The following is a 21,167-nucleotide window of genomic DNA, read 5'->3' as shown; positions in this document are numbered from 1 at the left end:
ACATACTGTATTTGAACAAAGTCAAATAAAAAATACACACTTAAGACCATGAGATGCAGAACATGCCTGGAAAATGGGATGCTTTGTCCCAGAAAGCAGTGACTCAGGATGGCTAATGCCATCCTTTGACTGCAAAGCAAATAGGAATACCTCTGTGTGTGCCTGCGGTAAGAGACTGGAATACTCTTCTGGGGTGGCATAAGGACACTGGAAAAGATGGTGCAGAATATATCCACTAGCAGGGATTTGAGGGCTGGAAGAAATGCTTCATGTGGGGAGACTAGGAAGCTCAAACCCAGTCTTGTAACAAAAATAAGGCTGAAAAGCAAGTTGACTATAAATATATATTTTAAGGAGAAACTGCTGGGGGGATTATTAGGGGACTAGATTATTATGGGACTATAATCTAGCTAAAAAGCCTAACAAGAACTAATACCTAGGAACCATATACCAAGCAAACTCAAATGGGAGAAACGCCCACATTTTAACAGAGGGTGATGGATCACTGGAACAGTGGGAGGGAGGCAATGACGCTTTTGCCACTTTGTAGCTTCCATCAAGACCAGAATACTGCTTTAAAAGATATGGGCAAGGCAAACATATGTTCGTGGACTCAATACAGAAGTAAAATGGGTGAAACACACAGCTCCCTTCTGACATTAAATCTATGAATATGAATGTGTCAGTGTTTTGATCCCTGCCCCTGTATTATTCATCTTGCCTGGCTCTAGGCAGTACAAAGAATCATGTTTATGAATAATTACATCACATATTTTAACTGTCTTGTAGGATCACGGGCAAAAACCCATCCCATAAAATTAACACCCATCCCTGCTCAATCTAAGCCCTGCTCAATCTAAGGCAGGTGTGCATATGATGGGCAGCCTCTGGCACTGTATTAGACAGTAAGAAGGAGACTCAGGAGTGAGATAAATAGCAGAGGACAGGGATAAGAGATTAATCTGTATGTTGGGGAACATCTCCAGGTTAAACACTAATCACTGCTAATAGATCAGGCACTGCAAAACTCTTGAAGCAGACACGGCTTCATTTTGGCACAGACTTTAAGCCCTAGGGGAAACTTAAGTCATATCTGAAGAATATTCTTAGAGGAATGCATCCAAGAAGGACACACAACATTGAGAGCCCTCCTTGAAGAGGTGACTGCTTCCACTACAGACCAACTTGCTGCAACTGAGGCTGGTCTCCCTGAAACGAGCTGAGGTTTTGGAGTGGGCTCAGATGACTTCTGCCTGTGCTGGTGAATATCCTCCATTCTTATCTTCTAGATAAAAGGAGAAATGAGAGGACAAAGATGAAGCGAATCCTGGAAATTGATTTCCCGTGTCTTTCCCAGGCTGCTAGGGCCACATTGGTGGGACAAGAGCAGTGGAAGTTCTCCTAGCAGCTGTCGCACCTACTCCAATGTTAAATAAAGCTCTCACTGCTCCAGGCTCCGTAAACCAGGCACTCTTCAGCAGGCTCAGGATTTTGCCAGAATCAGCATGAGCTGACCAGCCCCAAACACGATGTGATAAACTCACCAGCCAAGAGAGATGAGGCAGCCTTCGGTCTAGACTACCTACTGAAGATCAGAAATACCTTAGAGCATGGAAACGGAGACATTTACATCCAACAGCAGCTGGCTGAAAAGACTTTTAGGGTGCATGTGTACAACAAGCTGGCGTTGTTCAGAGTCCCACACACGTGTTACTTCCATTTCTGCATGCTTTAGCATGCAGGTTCATCTGTGCACTAATTATGCATCACAGAACACAATAGACAAAATTCACTTTGTCCCAAAAGCTAAGACGAGCACATGTACTCCTGGTCCCATTTAAACTTTGTGCTGGTCTTCCACAAGGAAAAAATATCCTTGTATGACAACAGCTGGGACCAGCAGTATCTTCACAGTTTGGCTTAGTTGCAGGGGAAAAAACACATCTCATCTCCCACAAAAGCCCAGGGGCAGTGACTTGCTAGCAGTGGTTAGGCAGACCACAATAACAACGTTTTGGGTGTATTCTGCCAAAGCCTCGACTCCCTGCCTGTAAGAAACCCAACCTACTCCTCAGGGTGCCATTGCAATCCTCATCTCCATTTTTCACTTCCCTAAGCTCACCAAAGAGATCTAATCCTAAGGCTCCATGAGATTCACTGTGCCGGGAACATCTTCGACTGTTCCTACAATGATTCCGTGCTGTGACTTTGCAGCTCTGTGCCATCCCTAGCAGGATGTCCGAGCGCACAACGACGAGCAAAGAGCTGCTTGAAGGAGTAGTTCTGGAAGATGGTAAACACAGGGATTTGTCCAAGTAAATGCAGACATTGACAGCATGGATGATGGAGGTTGTTCTGGTTGGTGGAATAGGGGAAACAAATCCTCTCATTCTAAAGTAACATCTAAAATAGACTGTGCAGGTCATACCTTAAAGCTGACGACCTCCACTGTCAGAGGAGAGTAATTAGCTTGAGCGTGAATATTCACCCTACAGAGGTGAACATCCTGTGAGGCTCTGCTCATTGCAGGCTCTGTGCTACAGAAACAGCTGACAGGCTGCAGGAACTTTCTTATAAAACTCCATTTGCACTTCTTGGGAAAACAGCTGGAACGAGCAGCTTTTGTGGAGAGCAAAGAGGAGGAGGCAGAAGTTAGATGAGGTCATGAGTATCCCTGTGTGTTGGAACAACCCTCCTTGTGCAGGGTACAAAGCAGCCTGGAAGAACAAGAATCTGACCAAACTGCCACAAAAATTCCAGCCATCCCACCTTCCCTCACCAGCAACAGACAGGAACAAGGCCTTCTCCAATACAGCCTGAGCCAGGAGGGATCAGGAAAAGCTCTTACCTTTCCAAGAAAGGCAGTATCGGGGAATGCTGGTAGCCTTAGGAGCTCAGACAACAACTGTCCTTTTCATTTAAAATTACAGCCACTATTTTATGCCTAAGGCCATGCTTCTGTATCAGGTTGTGTGCAGACCATCCTACATTGGCTGCATATGAATGTGTTTATTTGAGAATCTAAGTGTGTGTGGAGGGAAGTGTGTATATAGGTGCAGACAGGTTTAATCCCTTGTTCTTCCAAAACTGTCCTCAGATTCTCAAAGGACTGAAGAATCTGGAGAGAGCAAGAAAAAGAAGAGTCATGACAGTGAAAGTCCAACAAAGTGCCTACACTAAGACTGTACAGTGAAAATAGCCAGATGGCCCATTTGCAGCATTTTTTAACTTGTTTGCTTTCTGGAAATCATATTCTGTTCTAGTTTATTTTTAATCAAGTCCCATCTGCAGTTTCTCCTGTGGCCTTTGCTTGTTCCATACCACGTTAATCACCCATGTAGCAATTAAATTGATTTTCTTCACCCTTAATCCTGTTGTCTTTTTTGGAGGTGGATGAGTAGGTCATTTTAAGCTTCCTTGTTTTGAGTTTTGACAGACTTGTAATGTACATGCATATTGTTTCTGGCAGCTAGTGAAATACCACTCATTAACTAGAAGATATGCATGGGCATAAAGGTGTTTCCAAAGACAACATTTCCATTTAAATTTTGGATATAAAGAGGCCCCTGAAAAAGAGTCAAATTCAGAACTGCTCTTTTAGCCCTGGATTCTTTTTCATCATCTGTTTTTTCATCCTCTATTTACTTCCCACTAGGCAACAGACCTCAATTTCTACAGGACACATGGACACCTCCATCTACCTTATTTCGATACTAGTATTTTTAGGAACCAACCTCATGGGCCAAGTATTTGCAGAAGGTTTGAGACGACAATTGCACAGGCACAAAAACATTAGGCAGGTTCCTGTGTCTGCTTAGACAGCTCGACCCAAGTTCTTTCAGCCTTCATAGTCAGAGGGGTTTCTCACCCCTGTAAAAATACAGCCCATTCCTCCATGATCTCCATGAACAAACACCTTATTGTCCCTGTGCATATTCCCAGCCTCTGCACAGGACTGAGAGCTTTTCTGTTAAAAACTCAGTCTGCTCCAGGAAATGGGAGGGAGAGAAGGGCTGGGGCGGGCGAAACTGGAGGTTGGGCAAATCCAGTTTTATTTCTTTTTTTTTCCTAAATAAGACAACTTTGGCATTTAAATATGGTAATAAATGCACTTCTGTGATTTTTTTTCATGTTTTTTCAGCTGTAAAGAAAATAGGAGAAATATTCCATTCTGTCTGGCTTCCAAACCATTCTGAGAGTAAGGTCTTTATGTAGAGAGCAGCTTGGATGCTGTTCCTGCCTTTTCTGTTCCCGAAACCATCCCTGGAACAATCGAGTCCTGTTTGCCTCCCAATCAGAAAGATATACGGCAGTAGTGACTCTGATATTGTGTCATCGAAGGATGCAGTCCTCCACACACCGACAGCCACGCAGCATTAGCCACTTGGATTGCTTCAGGAGACAGAATTGAAGGCACAGAGACGTTCTTGGTGCATAAGGCACAAGACAGAGAGCAGTTGTTTAAGGCTAGGAAAAACATCAGGCTTCTCCTCAAACCTCAGCTGGCTCCTGTCCTTACACACCCTCTGCTACTGCAGGCATGAACACGATCAGACACTGCTCTGCCAATACGCACTGGTGCTTGGTATGTGTGCACCCCTCAGGTGCCATCCAGACCCCCTTCTCTTCCCCATTTATGATGAACCAAGGACAACCAGAGTTGTAATCTGCATTCCACATCATTTCCATTTTCAGAGTCTTTATGGCCTTTTCTTCAGTGAAAGAGTTCCAGCCTGTTATAATTTGACTATGTAATTTCTATAAGGGAACCCTTATGCTGCAGGAAGAGCCAAAATACCCAAATGTGTGGACACATGCTCTCTGAGCAATATGGTAAAGGAAATCTCAGCAAAAGCTGAAAAGCTAGTGAGATGCTGGGTTCACTTAGTAATCCACCAAAAATTGAACATCAAAAGCTTTATAATCATTTAGCTCTTTGTTACCTACTATAAAATAACTAATTCTACTTTGATTTATCTTGCTTTTACATTACACCTTCATTAACCTCGGCAACACTTAGGGTTTTTGTTTGTTTTCTGAGTTAAAAATCAGCTGCAGGCTAAACAAACAGACCTTTGCTCACAAACACCAAAATTCCAGACATCTGGTCATGCGAAAACTAGCTTTCATGCAGGAAAGCCACTGTTGGCCATATTTTCTGCCATTCAAGGACAGGGACATTAAAAACTATCTATTAGGATGAGCGGGTGACAGCTGGAGTCCTTTGCTCAAGGTATCAGACCAGCACCAAGTCCTGCTATGGCTCTGAGCGGGTGCTCGATGCAGAGAGCAGCAAACACTCAAGCCACCCTTGCAGCCTCTAAATTCAAAGGAACAAGGAGCCCTTCAGACTAGCTGAAGCTCCTACTCAAGAAGCCTCTCTAGCGCAGAGGGGAGCAAAAGACACTTCTAAAGGGCGATTCATCTCCTTGTAAAACAGGCTTCTCAGAGGAGAACCTTCAAACAGGGCTTCTGCCATCCTTCCTCTGCCGGCTAATCGGGAGCCTGGAGCACTGCTGCAACCAGACATCTACCTTGCAGAGATGGCAGAGTGATTATGCACTTCAGAGAGTATCCTTACTCTTTAAGTGGGACGTATCCCTTGGCTTGCATGGAAGAATTTAATACACAAATAGGTGAAACTTGAAAGTCTCTTTTGCCCTGGGTAAACAATCTCAGAGCAAGAATCACTCAGGATCGCCACTGCCCCTTGAGTTAGCAGCAGCACTTACTGATGTCTACAGTGCTGCCTTGGTCATGCTGTGTTTCCCAGCGCTGACATGTCCCAGGAGCATTTAAAAAACCACACTCTCAGCTAGCACAGAACCAGTTTAAATGCACTGTCAGTTATGCGTGTTTTCAATAGCTGAAGACCCATCTCCAAAGGGTTGTGACAAGGCTTTTGAACTGTTGTACTGGAGAGCTGTTCCTTTTCCCTTGCTATATGGCAGTCAGGTTTGACAAGCCTGGATACATCAATGACTGGGTTATAGCCTTCACATGGTTTCACTGGCAATAACTCAATACCTTAAAGCCTGAATAATCATCTCATACTCTAGGATTGCATTCAAAGTGTTAGATGTTTCTTTGATAGCAAGGGGACAGATAAACAAGAATATCCTAGACAAAAGGAAACAACCTACACTTGTTTTTTTTTGGAGCTGCTGCCAGCCCTGAGAAATGCTCCTGCACACACAAGGAGGAAGAAGGAGATAAAGGGAAAAAAGAAAAAAAGAAAACACACAACAAAGCATAAAGGATGATGTCTGAGAATCCAGACCATCCCTGGATGTCAGGTGTGAGGATGGCAGTTTGGGTCATGATCTAAGGAAGCACAGAACAGACTCCTCAAATAACTTTTCTGCTCAGATGTCTTAGTTCTCTATAAAAGACACCAAAAAAAATGATAGCTGCTGCTTTGGCAGAGCTAAGATTCAAGGTACCTAAACCGTGTACAAAGCAAGAGAAAGGGGAGACTGAGAACTGGAAAAAAAGAATCTCCTTCCATTAACATTTTCTTCAAGCTCCTACCATTTACCATCTCTAAATCACCACATGCCCACCCACTCCAGGCCCAGCAGGGAGGTAGCCATTTCTCTTTGAAAGAAAGGCACACTGGGGATCTTCTGTGGATAATTTTGACTTTTGTTTTATGAGGTGGGCAAGAACTCATTTGCGAAGAAAAGTAGCCCTAAAAATGTTGCTTGCTGATTTTATCCAGGGAAAGCAAAGTGCAAAAGCATTCTCCGTCCTCCCGGAGCAAGGCACAAATGCGACTGCAGGGAAGAAAACCTCTTTGAGCCTTCTGCATCAGCAGAAGCTTCACAGCCATGGTACACTCTTCTTCCTTCGGATCTGACCCACTCGACCCTGCAGCATCACAGAACGGCCCAATTCACCTGCACACACTCCCTTGCTGCTCTTCTCCCCCAGACACAGGCTGCTTTAGCAGAGCACAATTCCTCCTCCATCCTCAGGCTTCAGGACTGCCTAGCTACTCTGTTCCAGCTGGCTATGGAGCCTGTACCTGGAGACCCCTGCACCTTGCTTTACGCAATACAGAAATGAGGCTCTGAAGGATGAATTGGTTCTTTAGAGTATTTGAATGGCTGATACTGCATTTAGGTAAGACAAAAGGTTTTCCAAAAGTAACTAACACCTGTGACATCTGGGGGTGTGTAATCCTGAGGGCTCCTTCTGCAATACAACATTAAGAAACCAATATTCTCCTTGGTCCCTGTGTAGAGATGAATGAACCTCTAGCTGAACTGCAAAAACTCTGGCTTGCAGGCTTTATTTTCAGTAAGGTTTCAGTACAGAATCCAGGGGCTCAGAGATAAGCCTCTGGCTCTTCACTAGTTTTGCTAGTTACTACCCAAATCTAACGCCCACTTCCACACTGCTACCCAGAACCACTCAGGATGAAAGACATAATGCCCCTAAGAAACAGGGCAGGAAAGTTCACCTAATAAGGCACTAGCAGGCCTGGAAGAGAGATCCTGAAGCAGAGGCCTTCCAGATCAGCTGCTAGCTTCACAACAGACTAAATTTTTGCCTCTTGCTGCATATTATTGTTTTGTCATGATCTTGGTTTGCATTTACGTTTCTTCATGTGAATATGATAAAATACAAAGCCTGAAGCAGACTCCTGCTAAGCGTTCCCTCTGCTGTATGCTATTCGTGCCGTTCTGTACTATGAGCTTCGGTGAGACCATATGTGCTGTGGAAACACACAGCTGGTGATGACACCAGACACCCTCACGCTGTCACAACTGAAAAAAGAGATAGGAAGCAATTGCTCACCTAACTGGCCTTGGCATTGCCAAATTTCATATGCCCCTGGTGCTTAAAAGCAGGAAAAGCAATTTTCCCTCTAACTTGGAGGAAGAGCTCCCAGCTTCATTACAGGCTCAGTACCTGCCTCCCCCCTTTTCCTCTTTTCAGAGTTGGCACCTGCAAGTTTTCTCTGCATTAATTCCAGACATTGTGTAAACACGCTGCTTAGATTTACTTAAATGAGGCTGTTTCAGTCCCAGCTTTCATTCCAAATAGACTTTTGCTCATAAATTCAAGACATGCACTATGTAGTTTTCCTTGTAAGGGATAATCTCAATCCAATCTTCCCTTTGGGGTGACCTAAAAGACAAAAAGGCAAATGGTATGGGAGAGGACCTGGACCTTTCTGGCTACCATCTGGAAAGGGGGAAGATGGTCTCCTATGTGATATTCATGAGGGAGTGCCAGGTCTCCAAGCATTTCCTACCAAGCAGATCACTAGCATTTACAGTGGAGAAGTAATGGCTTTTTCTCCAGTTTCCAGATGCTCAACCTCTGTGTGATCTTTAGAAAAGCATATGCATATCAAAAATGCGCATGAACTTTGTCATATAGAGAACAGATCCTTCCACAACGTATAGAGAGGCTCCTAGGGAAAAAGCAGCTTCTCTTACTCATAAACCTCTAGGCACCAGCTTATAGCAAATGCTTCAGATACTTTCTTGCAGTAACATGAGCATTATGGAGAAAACAGATAGTATCCTGAGACCACAGACATAACAATCAAACTATAATGAGGCTTTTGCTGTGTTGGGGAGGGCTCTTCTACTTCTCAGATTCCTCTGCCAGCAAAGCACTGACCACTAGCCTGAGCATAAAGCAGCCATACCAGCTTGCCCTATATAAGGGTCTGGATATACAGAAAGGATTAAAAAGCTGCTTTTCGCTCCTGTCTCTGGTTCTAGGAAGGCTTGAGCAAAGGCCAAGTATACAACAACAGGAGAAGGCTTCAGCATCTTTCGTTTTTCCTAGGCCGGCTTCCGCAGTTTAACTCATCCCTCTTGATGGTATTAGCTGTGGCAGAAGATTACATGGCCCATGGACAACACATTCTTGGCCTCCTTTTCAGGACCAAGCCATGTAACCAGGGCTACTGCCTCGCTGTACAAACCCTTTGCTCGTAGGTGGACTGACAGTCCAGAGATCCTTGTTCCCAGCACTAAATTTTCTCTAGAGAAGCTAGAGAGTCAGCAATGCTCGGTGCTTCTGGTAAGCCCTGGCTCCCAACCACTCACATCTCTGTGCTAGAAGTTGTCAGCTTTTGTACATTAGACCTTGCATTCCCATAGCACAGTAGCCAGCTCAGAGGCCTCTCACCAAATCAAAATACCTGCAAAGTTACATTACTCACCCCCTCCAGGCAGCCTGAGAATCTTCCAGTGTGTTGAGAATTTAAGGCTCTTAATATCCCTGGATTCTCTCCTCTTTATTATTATTATTTTTGCTTTAATATTCAGCCCCAATGACTCTCTAGCCAATGCCATTTCAGGGCACCTTGTTAACCTGCATGCCCATACAATTCCTTCCTTTTCTGCATGCTCAAATCTTTCACATGCCAGGTGACTGCCTTGTCATAATACTATCTCTGCCCTCTTAGCCAAGACATACAGTGCATATTTAACTCAATTTAACTGGCCTAGTCAATAAAGTTCCTGTCAATAAGCTTTTTTTTTTTTAAATTAAATATTGCTCCATTTCTTCTGGGGGACAGAGGTGCCTCCAAGTGAATTCAGCTGCCCTGTCCGGCACCAGTCATTCCAAGGGCATTTTACTGTATTAGGAACATTAATGGATGCTCAGCTCTCCCTGATAGGAGCAGTCCAGTTGGACAGAGACATTGATCCATTGCTCCTATTCAATTTTCAAGTCATTGTATCTGAACAGTAATTCCCATCTTTGGTTCAGACTGTTCTTTTCTTCTTGGGCAGAAATCAACTAGGACTACTTACAGAAAATAAATCTCCCTCTTATTTTGCTCCTACAATAGTGATGCTTTTGAACCAAGCCAAATTGTACAATGGAAAACACCACAAGACAAGAAAGAAGATAATAACAAAATAGTTTACAGCCAAAAAAGCCGGTGTTGGGTTTGTTACAGAGGAGACCATCCATCAGAGCCCTCAAAGGCTTTAAGCCCAACCTTATAGAATGGGCTAGAAGTTAGAAAGCAAAGGAGCAAAGAGAAGGAAAAGATGCCTAGAAGTTATTCTTTTATAGCTGGTGTCTCCTCCAGGTGTAGGAGAGGTTTGGTTAATATATTCACCCATCTAGCAGAAGAGATAACAGGATCCCTCAGTATGAAAGACTGAATAACTGGCAGAGGGCTGCAGTTCCCTGGCTAATCAGGGAATTGTTTTGGGCCAATGCAAACTTTCCCCAAGGAAACCCTTCAAACAAGCACTTTCTCAAGTGACCAACACATTTAGAGGAATAGTTTTTCATCAGATGAGACCTATTTTAAAACCCCCAAAATTATTCATAGCCTTTTGCTTTTATTTTTTTTCTTCTCCCCAGAAGGGATTTTACAGAGCCCTGTCCTTAGAGAATCCCTTCATAGTCTCCAAGACATGTTAAACTAGGCTGCAGAACAGAAACAAGTGGACTTAAACAGCCAAACTCTTTACTATTTTCAAAAAGCACTCATGCTGCTATTTGGGCAAATCTGCTTGCCTAATTTGACCTGAATGTACATAATGTATCTGCAGAGTACTATGTAATCACGTATTTTTAAGGAACATAAGGATATATTACTTCAGTGTCACATTATCATGGTCTCTTAAAGAGAGCAAGGCAATTAGCTTCTCGAAAAATAGTTTCAATCTAGGGGCAGTGGATATGTATTATAATCACTTCATTATAGCTCAAATCTCAGGGCTCCACTGTATTACCCCACCACAGACAGACACACACAGTTCCTGCCTTGAAGATCTCACAGTCCTACAAAGTGCACTGCTGACCAAGCCTGGAGAGCAGAAATGTGAATTTGGGGAGTCCATGGGAACCCTGAATAAAAGCAAAGCTCTTGCATGAAATACAAAATCTGTGAGGTGCAGACTGCTAGGGGAAAAAAAAAAAGTTAGCCTTAACATAAGCCACAGACATTTGGAGAGCCAGTGACGTTAAGTCCAAATCTACAGTTTAATAAGCAACATCCATAAGTCATACCTTCAAAAAGAGAAAGTGAAGTATGAAGGAAACCAAAATAGCAATTAAATAGGAATACAAAGTTTTCTGAGAGGCAAATAAATTCCTATGCATGAGATGTGGTTTAGAGAGAGCGCCAAAACCTAGCCCAGTAGTTGGTAAAACATTCTGTAAGGGCAACAGAAAATGTTATTTTTCCAGATGTATGTGGAACAGTTTTAAACCAACAGTACCCACATTTTGGGGGGACAGAAAGGCACCAATACAGATCCTCTTTTAGGCAAAATAACTGCCCAGCAAAGTGTTTCAAACCAGCAAATATGCTTTGGCATTAATGGAGGAGATATGGGCTCTAAACTCAATACTGGGACATACTACACTGATATTTAAAATAAAGCAGAACAAAAGAATCTACACATCTAAAATAAAGCCTGTTTTATATGAGGTATAAAAGATTTTTTTTAATAGTTAGCTTGTAATTCTCCCAATGAGACAGGCAACTAAATTATCTGGTGGTCAGATCCACTTTCCACTGGAATAAATAGAAACAGTACCATTTATTTCTGAGGTTAATAAGGTTAAACCAAAGTTCTGGTATTAAAACCTAGTCTAGACATGTAACTGCTAAAAAAGTCCAAAATAGAGAGCTCTCAAAAAAGGCTAAATCCCACAAGCTTGTACAGAGAACTCCACTTTCAGACAGAAGAATTAATTCCATAAGGCAATACTGCAAATAAAACTGTTTGGCTTTCACACGTAACACAAGAACTAGCTTTAATAATACGCAGCATTTAGGAGTTAAATAGAACAATCTACAGACTGTGGTAATCTCATGGCTGTGACTGAAAAATCAAACTAAAAAACAAGAGCCATGTCCAGTAAAACTAACTAGCAGTTAAATGTTCAAAACAATCATATTCTCTGACAATTAGAATGAACATTCTGGCAAATATGATTACATGAGTCATACTTTTAAAGCTAATGATTTTTAATGCTAGTGGACAGGCAAAGTGAGAAGCCACCGCTATGAGCTCCAGCCTTCAAAACACAGGCCCCATGCAGACCCCAGGCCTTCCAGCCAAGGCCTTGGACTACCCAAACCCTGTTGGGATATTGAGGATGTTCAAGAGCTGCCTTGGACTTTCTCTTCTCCGGGCTGAGTCCTGTGCCCTGCAATCTCATTCCTACCATACTGAGCATAGATGGAAGGCAAAGATGTTGTGAGAGAGAACAGAAAGCTTAGGCAAGCATTTAGGAGAGGAGAAAGATGCACTGTTGGTTGTTAAGAAAACAAACAGATGGCTTTTGAACTGACCTTTAAAAGATGGCAATTATAAATTTTGACAGAATAGTAGTAGGTAAAAGTCATCAAAAGGATGCCCTGAGAGTTCTAGGGATGTTAAAATGGTTTAGTGAAAGACTGATAACCTGTTAAATTGTCCAAAGTATTTCAAAAATTAGAGATGCAAATAGATGAGTTAGGCATTTAATGACATTTGCAGCAGTTCTTCTCTATCTTTAGGCACTTTGCTTCTTTTATAAAATGTGGCCTTGAATCCCTAAAGCAACTGCTGGAAAAGGACAATTTTATAAGGGAAATAAATTAAATCAGCCATTTGAGTGACTAATGACACTGATGTCCCAAATCAAAGTATTATTGGGTAATTGCACTAATTTCACAGATAAGAGGCATCTCTTAAGGATGAGGCATTGCATAGCTACAGAGAAGCAGATGACTTTCCTGAATAGAAAGCAATTGGGCTGGAAAAAGCAAAGAAATTGATAGTGAACTGTGCCACAATCAAAGAAAATGTGCCGACCAGTGTATGCTTTTTTCTTAAGGGCATTAATATAGGTAGTTAGGGTATGAATGAAGCTTCAGCATTATGCTGATCCTGCAGTATGGGAAAGATGCTTGTATTTTAAGTGCAAGCAAACCCCAGCCTTCTGCTTTTGACACGAGAGTGCGATTCAGAAGCTGCCAAAGCACCATCTCAGGCTGTTTGTGAACAAGCAAGCTGCTGCAGAGCCCATGAAGGGAGCAGGGGGCTGTTACTGTCTGTGAAAGAAAGGGCTGAGCATAATTTTCACCAGGCATGTGGTTTAAATCAGTTTGATGTGCTCATTCAAAGGCAGTAGGAAGCCAGTTTTAAGTAAACTGACAATGGCAATTTTACAGAACCGCCCAGAAAAGAGTAGAAGGGAGGTATGAATCGAAGAAAAGCTGGAAAAGAGGGGCTTGTTACTCTAAAGATGCTTAGAGTCCAAAACAGTGTTCAAATACTTCAGAAAGGTGTAACAGAACATGTGGAAGCCACTTGGTATGGCAATATGTGAAAAGTTACACACATGAAATGGGTACAACACTACATACATCTTTAGTCTCAAGGACACACCAGGAGTAACCCAGGAGTTGAGACCCCCCAACAAATTCCAGCAGAGCTGAGTGGTGAAGGTAATGAAGATCCTTCTGCCCTCTACCAAACGTGACTCCTAAGGCTCTCAGTATTAAAGGAGGCTCTGAATCATTTCACCCTACCATATAACCATGCAAATGGTATGACTGAGATTGGAAGGGGATATCTGCAGTTAGCTACCCTAGAGGGGATTTTTAAGAGAAAAACCACAGTGGATCTGCAATCTGTAAAGACCCAGAGACTTTCCCCTAACTCAGGCAAATGCCTTGAAACCCTTAAGGACACCAGAAGGGGTCAAGATCTGCTTGATGTGTGCCCTAGCAGAGAGCGGACATCTGGTGATTCCCCGCAGCATCTGAAGGTTCTCCAAGACAGATAAGGCCATGCACATCCATTTGTTGAGATATTTGGGGTCATTACCTAAAGAGTCCATGTTATTCCAAAGAAAGGCAGTCTATCCAGCCAAGCAAAAGGGCAGCCCCTTTCCCTGCTGACATGCAGCAATCCTCACAGGACGGCTCTGCTCCTGCAGCTGTCACTGCTGGGCACCCTGTACTTAGAGAGGGCACAAGCAGCGGTGACAAAGGGACATCCACACTGAGCCAAATCCAGTGCCCTCCCTGCACTGCCCTGCGGCATCATCTAGTGCTGCTGTGATAGGCAGCATCAGCAGACCGAGCACCCTGCAGTCCGAGGGTATTGCTTACATATCAATTACTACAAGGCAACAGGGTATGATTTATACAATAAGTGCTATATAAAACAGCAAGGTAATACTTAGAGGGCAAGTACTTCTGAGAGGAAAGTTGCAATTTGCTCTACAGCACCAAGATATTCTATGTATTCCAGAGGATCATACAGGATTAGGGTGACACTTACATCCAAGTTGTACATGAGTACAGGGTATTATTTAAACTCCAGATACAGTGGTAGGGAAAGAATATTATTTACTAGCCAAACTGAATGGAAAAGCAGCAATAGCAGTAACAGTAGAATATAATTTACAACAGAGGAAAAGACATCATTTGCAGAGCAGTTATTACAGAACATGAGGGTATTCTTTATGGTGCAGCACTGAGGAATTACTTTGAAGCTAAGTGCTATAGAGGTACAGGGCATTATTTATACACCAAACACCACAGAAACTGTTTTTTCTTGGGGGTAAGTAATAGCAGCAGTTAATCATTTATGTGGAAACAATCCTGCAATTTCCAATATGTGAACTACGTGATTATTTCAACCTTGAAACCGTGGCACAGATGACGTAACGTTAATTATGCTCAGATCTACTGCTGCTGTACCAGAGTACCATTAATCCACAGTAATCCTCTGGAGTCAATAGGTTTATGCCAGCAAAGCTACTACATCTGCCCTTACCTTGCGCAAGGGCCTGCAGCAACAGGAGATTTGCAGGGCCATGGAAAGGTATTAATCCTGAATCTGTGCAAGATCCCAGCAGGAGTAACAGGTTTTGCTGTGGGCTACAGGTGTGTGAATGACAAATGAGGTTTCCAGCTGCAAGGGATCAGCACCACATTTTCACCTGTTTATCAGCTGCTGGCCTTCACCTTTCCTTTACACATTTCCCCCCTACCCAGACAGGAACCTAACCTCAGTCAGGAGTTTCTTCTTGGTTATTTTTTGTTTTCCCTAAGGATTGTTTGAACTATAATGATTACTCCCATCCATTGCCCATTTAGCCTAATCTGTATCTTCTGTGGCAACAATATCTTTTGTCTCTCCATGGTTTTTACATTACTGCTAATAAAGGCTAAGTCCTCTGGCCAGTACTGACCAAGGGCACCTCAGAAGCCAAAGAGGCAAGGAAATTGCCAGACCAGATAAAACTAATGGTCCATCCAGGCCAGATCAAACCAATGGTGCGCCCAGGCCAATATCCTGTCTTGGATAAGGTCTATATCACCAGCTTCCGAGCAAAGTTCCCATCATCAAAAAATACAGGATAAATCGCTGAGGAGGAAGCTTTTTTAAACACTAGGCATTTAGTGGTTAGCCTATGCCTTGAAGCATGAGTATTTACATTCCATATTCTCCCACTAATGTAAGCTAGGTTTATTGGGCATGGCTTAATAGACAGTTCTGCTCCTCTCAGGCCTAACTTATGAGCATTTCCTTCCCTACTCTGCAGAAACAATTTCCTGTCCTGATCACTTTGTCTGTACAACAGTGTGGTTCCCCTCACACATGCCCATTTTCCCTTGTGTTGTCCAAGGCAGTTTCATGTTAGACCAAGGACCTTTCCTCTAGGATCTGTTCTGCCCATTGCTGGGCATGGAAGATGTTCAGTTCAACACCTAGGTAGCACCAGGGTACTTAAGAACATCCCTAACTCTCAAGCAATTCAACAGTAACATGGTAGCAACAAGGACCATCCACTTGTTTACACTTCACAGTGACTCATTAACTGCAACAGCAAATACAAGTCCCAGACCAACCAGACCTTCCCAGGACATCCCATCACCAGAATCCTTTACAGTGATCACACTTACTTTCCAACATAAGCTGCAAAACTCTTAGGACACAGTGACATCTCTGACAACCAAGGGGGGAAGCTAACCAGCAAGGTAGGACTCAGCATCCAAGTTAAACTCTGGCCTCTTCAAGGGTTCCTCCTACTGCAAAGGCCCAGCTCTTCTGCAGCTTGCTCCAGAATGTGGAAAGAGGCACAGACAGTCATGCCTTGATTAGCCCAAGAAACTGCTATAAAGACAAAAGCCCAGACAACTTCCCATGAGAGGCACTCTCTTCTCCTTCCTTTATCCCAGCTTCCTCTTCTCTGTAGAGCCATTCCTGGGTCCTTAGCTCAGTGTGCTCCTTCAGCCCCCAAACTCAGCAACTTCTCCTCAGTTGGTTCCAGGGAAAGGCAGACACAGCTCACAGAGCACTTCAGCTTAGCAGAATCCCAGGAACTTCCAAACCTTCCCCTTGCCTCACATTATCTCTCTTATACTCATCTCGTTAAGGGGGTCATAACACAGTTCCAGCTGTCCCAGTTGATGGGCTAAAGCTGGCTGGAGTTTAGCTCATTAAAGTTGATTGCTACACAGTGGTTGGGCTCGTAAAGCAGGGGGATCTAAGCGAGGCCATCCATGGTGTTACTACTTAACACCTCCAGGTGCTTCAGCAGCCAAAGCGCACGCAGGTTTTTGGGGGGCCAAAGTGAAATGATCCTTATATCTCCCGCCATTCCTCCCATCCTACCTCTTCTGTTTTTTTACTGAGCAATCTTTGGAGAGGCAGAACGTTGCCCAGGGAAGAAATGGAAACTTTTATTAAAAATGAGAGCCCAACAAAAAGCTCATGAAGGAAAAATCTCAGTGCGAAGTGTCTCTAAAAAAGCTGCACGGTGAACATTACAAAACCCCCTGCCTATTCATGGGGCCAACAAAAAGCTTCTTTAGATTTATACTGTAAGTCCATTGAGAGTGGAGGAGAGGCAGCCACTCACACACCCTCCCTTGTGCACACAGACAGCGCCCGCAGCTCTGCTCCGCGCACACAGGCTGAGCTGTTCTGCCCTCTCACAAGGAAGCACTGAATTTTTAAAAGTAAACTGTAAGGTTTCCGTTGTTGCACTGGGCTCAAGTATTTTTTTATATATAACAGCTCCCTCTCTTTGCCGTCTCTCTCTTTCCCTCTTTAAACAGCCCTCAATGCTCTGGGCTGCTCTGCAGCCGCTGCGCCCTGGCTCCCTATGTGGTCCAGCCCCACTATGAACACGGCTTTTGTTGCAGCTGCTGGGAAGCTGCCTGTGGACGGCACACACAGCCCGGCTTGTTCCACACGTGGAGGCCCGAGCGGCCTTGGGAAGGGGGGAGCAGGAAGGGAGGGAGGGAAGGAGCAGCTCTGGGAAGGCTGGATGCGCTGCCTTGCGGTGGAGCCGCCTTCCCAGCGCTGCAGAGGGACAGGGAGAAGCGAGGAGAGGTGGCAGTGGAAAAGCTGTTCCAGACAGCCAAGAAAGGCCCTGTTGATTTTTAAAATGGGACCGGCTGGCCCTTCACCAGCCCATGGTCTCGCTGGGTGGAAGTCAGCATAGGAAGGCAGTGAAGTCACTGGATCGATGCAAATTACATTCAATGAGGATCTGCCCCAGAGAAAGCTGTAGAGAAAATAGACTGGATTTGGGAGTCCCTGGATGTTCTGGCCTTTTATATATTCCCAGGTGATATCAGAGCCTACAGCAATCTGACCTCTCTTTTCATTTATACATTCACTCATTCCTTTAAGTGACACTACACATCCTCTTCTTTCTAAACACCTTAATGACCGAAGGTCACCCAAACACCTCTCTAGTTAGACGGTATTTTACAAGGATGAGCTGTGATTTGCTCTGACAGTGCTCAACCTGCTAAATTTTATTCAATACCCCTTTTTCTCCAGCAGGATTTCCCTCCATCTCTTTTCCTCCCTCAGTTTCCAACCTCATCAGTTCTCTTTGCCCATCCATCCTGCGGCCCTCGTGCTGCTGTCAAACCCAGCTACTGTACGTGAAGTTGATTATAGGAAACATTAAACAGCAGTTCAAGTGGAACAGATGGAATTTTCCCTCAAAGGCCATTCAGGCTGCTGAGATCACTCAGCCGATACGGGCACATCTCCAGCCCTCACCCTCTGCCCCTGCTTAGGTGGGAGACGACGTCTCTCTCTCCTGCACTCTGACAACCACTTGAAACATCTCTGAAAGAGGGAAGATCTCCTCTTTGATCTATCAGGCTGATACGGTCTCTGAATCAAGCAGGAAAATATAACGTCAAACAATCAAAGCAAAGAAACACATAGCTTGGCTTCCGAAAGTGCAAGGGATCGTCCTTCTCTGCAGGATCGGAAAAAAACACAAATCTCAGCCCCCAAATAATTGATTCCTCTCCCTAATGAACAGTCTTTATCTGGAGTTTATATATAAAAAAGTGACAATTACTCTCTCTCCCAACTATTTCCTCATGGGATGTTCCCCCCTCTCTACATCTGGGAAAGTTATTTTAGAAAACTAAAGAAGCCTTTTTAAACAGAAGTTCTTGGCTAGACGACTCAAAAGGGAAGGTTTAACTGTGGGCTTTCCATAACAGTACAGAGAATAGACTGCTCCTTAGTACAAGGTTTAAATGAAAAGCTTTAAAAAAGTAATAAATGAATTAAAAGAAGGAATTTCTGACAGAGATTTTGAAAAATAAAACTTTTTTTACCCCATCTGCTTTTGCAGAAAAGCTCAGTTCCCTGCAAACTACTGCTAAGAATAAGCTTCATCTGTGAATCACTTCAGAAAGAGGGCAGGTACCTGGTAACACCCGGAGCAGCTAACTGGAAGTATCCCAAGAGACTCTGCCAATTCCCAGTCACTCATTCACTGCGATCCTCATGCAAGGACACGCTGTCAATCCTTCCGCTAGCCGCTCGTTTTTCATTCTCTTTCTGTACATGCCACACCTGACCCATAACTGAACATCTCTATAGCTCAGACCACCCTTTGCCTCCCCTGCAGCAAAACAACTCTAATGCTCAAAGCAAGAAACATGAGAATCCCCCTTCCCAACATTTTAGGGCATTTGTAGCAAATCAGCAAAACCACAGCCTCCTTCCCCAGTGCTCAGAAGCAGGATCAGGAATGTCCCCAGCGCTCAAGTGACAGCTGAGCTCCATCACCAAGAAATACAAAGAGTTTGGAGGGTCTTTTGGGGAGCAAGAAGAGGGAGAGCCACTTCTCTGCTCTCCCAGCTGCTGGCACAGGCTATACAATCTCTAAAGCCAGGTAACTTGCTTTCCCTGCCTTCCCAAAAGTGAACTAGTAAATTTGACACAGAATTGTTGTCTCTGGCGATAGCTTTGCCTTAATGGGTCGGTTGCTGGTGAAGACCATGGCTCTGAGCGGCATCGGAGCGCGGCAGCACTTCTGGCAGCCTTCACACATCATACACATTCCTGACAAGCTTGTCTCTCACAGGAGCGCTGCTTGCAAAAGTGAAACTTGGTAGAGAAGCTTGGGATCAATCAGTTAACAACTTTTCCCACATTTCTGCGCTTACTGCTCAGCAGAGAAACAACCAATCCACTTATTTAGAGCCTGCATCTTTAGAGCACTGAGGAAAGAAAAAGAAAAGTTAAGGAAAAAAATCAGAGAGATGACAGAGGAAAGTGCAATACATTACCTTTAACAGTTCAGTGCACTGCTTCGAGAATCTAAGTCCCATACACCTGGCAGAGAAATTAGGTGTTTTTCGGCGTTTAATAAGGAAAGAACTTGCCACTTCTTGCTATTACTGTATGTCTTCTTCACAATCTCCAGATGAGTTTTCCTGGCTTTTTTCTTCCCTGGTTCTCCAGAAGAAAGCAAAATTCCCTGTGTGGTAGTTCAGGTCCTTTCAGGCAGTGGCAGCAGCAGCAGCAGGCTTGAAGAGTAAGTACTGTGTGTGAATGGCAAAAAAGAGAGAGAGGGTTGCAGACCACATTAACTGCCACTGGCTGCAAGAAAGACCATCCAACTCCTGTCAGCCTCCTTAGATACCTCCTGAAGAGCTGGCAAACTAAATGTATTGGATCCTCCTCTGAATTTTAGAGTAAAGGTAGGCAGGCATCCAGGGGGCAGGGGGAAATAGGAGGGTTTATGGACAGAAAAGGAAGCCCAGCCTCTTGGAAAGAGGGAAAAAAAAAACCAGAAAAGAAAAGAAAGAGGAAAAAAAAAAAGCATTACCAAAAAAAAATACTGTAAATGGAGAAAGCTGAATGGGGAGTGGGGGATTAAATTTAGCCCTCTGGTTTGGAACGAGACTAAATGAAGCACCACAAGTGGTTGAGAGAGAAGAAATAGTTTATGTAATAAGAAGTGAACGTGGTTTATACAAACTAAAAAAGATGAAGTTAATTAAGGAACTCGAGCAAAGTATGTGTGTCTGCAGTGCAGTCAATATCACTGCAGTGTGACTAGAAATGAGATTTACTGGGAAGCTCAAAGAGAGCAGCAAAGAGTAAAGTTCAGTGAACTCTCCTGTATGGCTGTGCTGGCTGCTGAAGGAAGGAAGGAGGCAGGTGATGGAAGGGGAGCTCAGGTGGCAAAGCGGGAGAGGATGGACAGCACTAAGAAATGGAAGCATCAGTAACTGATAAGCAAGCTAAAAGCAGAGAAACAAGAAGTGATAAATGGAATGGAGCTGTTTAGAAGCTGTGTGGGATATACTGGGGAGAAATACAGAGGTATCTAGCACTTGGGAATGGTGGAGAACCATGCAACCACCCCCAAACCTCAAGGAGGCTCCTGTAACTGCATCCTTGGCTCTTGTAATGTGTTTTTAATGTGTTTTTACCTATTTTTTTTTCTGTGAGACGATCAGGTAAGTTTTAGTGGCAGAAGTAACTGCTCTGGCAGGGCAGAATGGGTCTGTCGCTGCAGGCCCACATCTTGGGTTGTGAAGGGGCCAAATGGCAGCTGGGAGGAGGTGGGAACCTGCTGAGACTTTCACAGTTCAGGCAACTATTCCTGGCTGAAAAAACCTGAGAGTAGACAGAGATCTTGAGCTTGCACTTCCTCAGATGGATAAGAAGGTCCCCAAGACAGGCTGAGACTCTCTACACCATGACTCAGTCTTTTCATCCACCCATTCATCACAATTCATCTCATAACACACCTGTAGGAGATCAATGCTTGGGTCAACCCCAAGTGCACAGATTCCGTATGATGCTTCCTGGACAGTAACTACTTCCTTACTCACTCAGCAGAGATTTCAGTGAAGATGCCTCCACTAGCACAGTCCAATGCAG

The 21,167-nt window shown here is 44.0% G+C and overlaps 1 protein-coding gene across 1 annotated transcript in view; it reads right to left on the bottom strand.

The window, feature by feature from the left end:
* Positions 1–20,201, bottom strand: part of ACAN (aggrecan) — a 49,233-nt gene extending 29,032 nt beyond the window's left edge. The window contains exon 1 of the mRNA XM_088538319.1: positions 19,562–20,201. The gene's annotated coding sequence lies outside the window, so the exon portion shown is untranslated. The remainder of the gene's footprint in view (positions 1–19,561) is intronic.
* Between the last annotated feature and the right edge of the window lie 966 nt (positions 20,202–21,167).

Source organism: Tinamus guttatus, unplaced genomic scaffold, assembly GCF_059628265.1.
Source record: "Tinamus guttatus ecotype Peru unplaced genomic scaffold, ASM5962826v1 Tinamus_guttatus_pri_ptg000004l, whole genome shotgun sequence".
NCBI lineage: Eukaryota > Metazoa > Chordata > Aves > Tinamiformes > Tinamidae > Tinamus > Tinamus guttatus.
The sequence above is the reverse complement of the archived record's forward strand: the minus strand, read 5'-3'. Positions and strand labels throughout refer to the sequence as shown.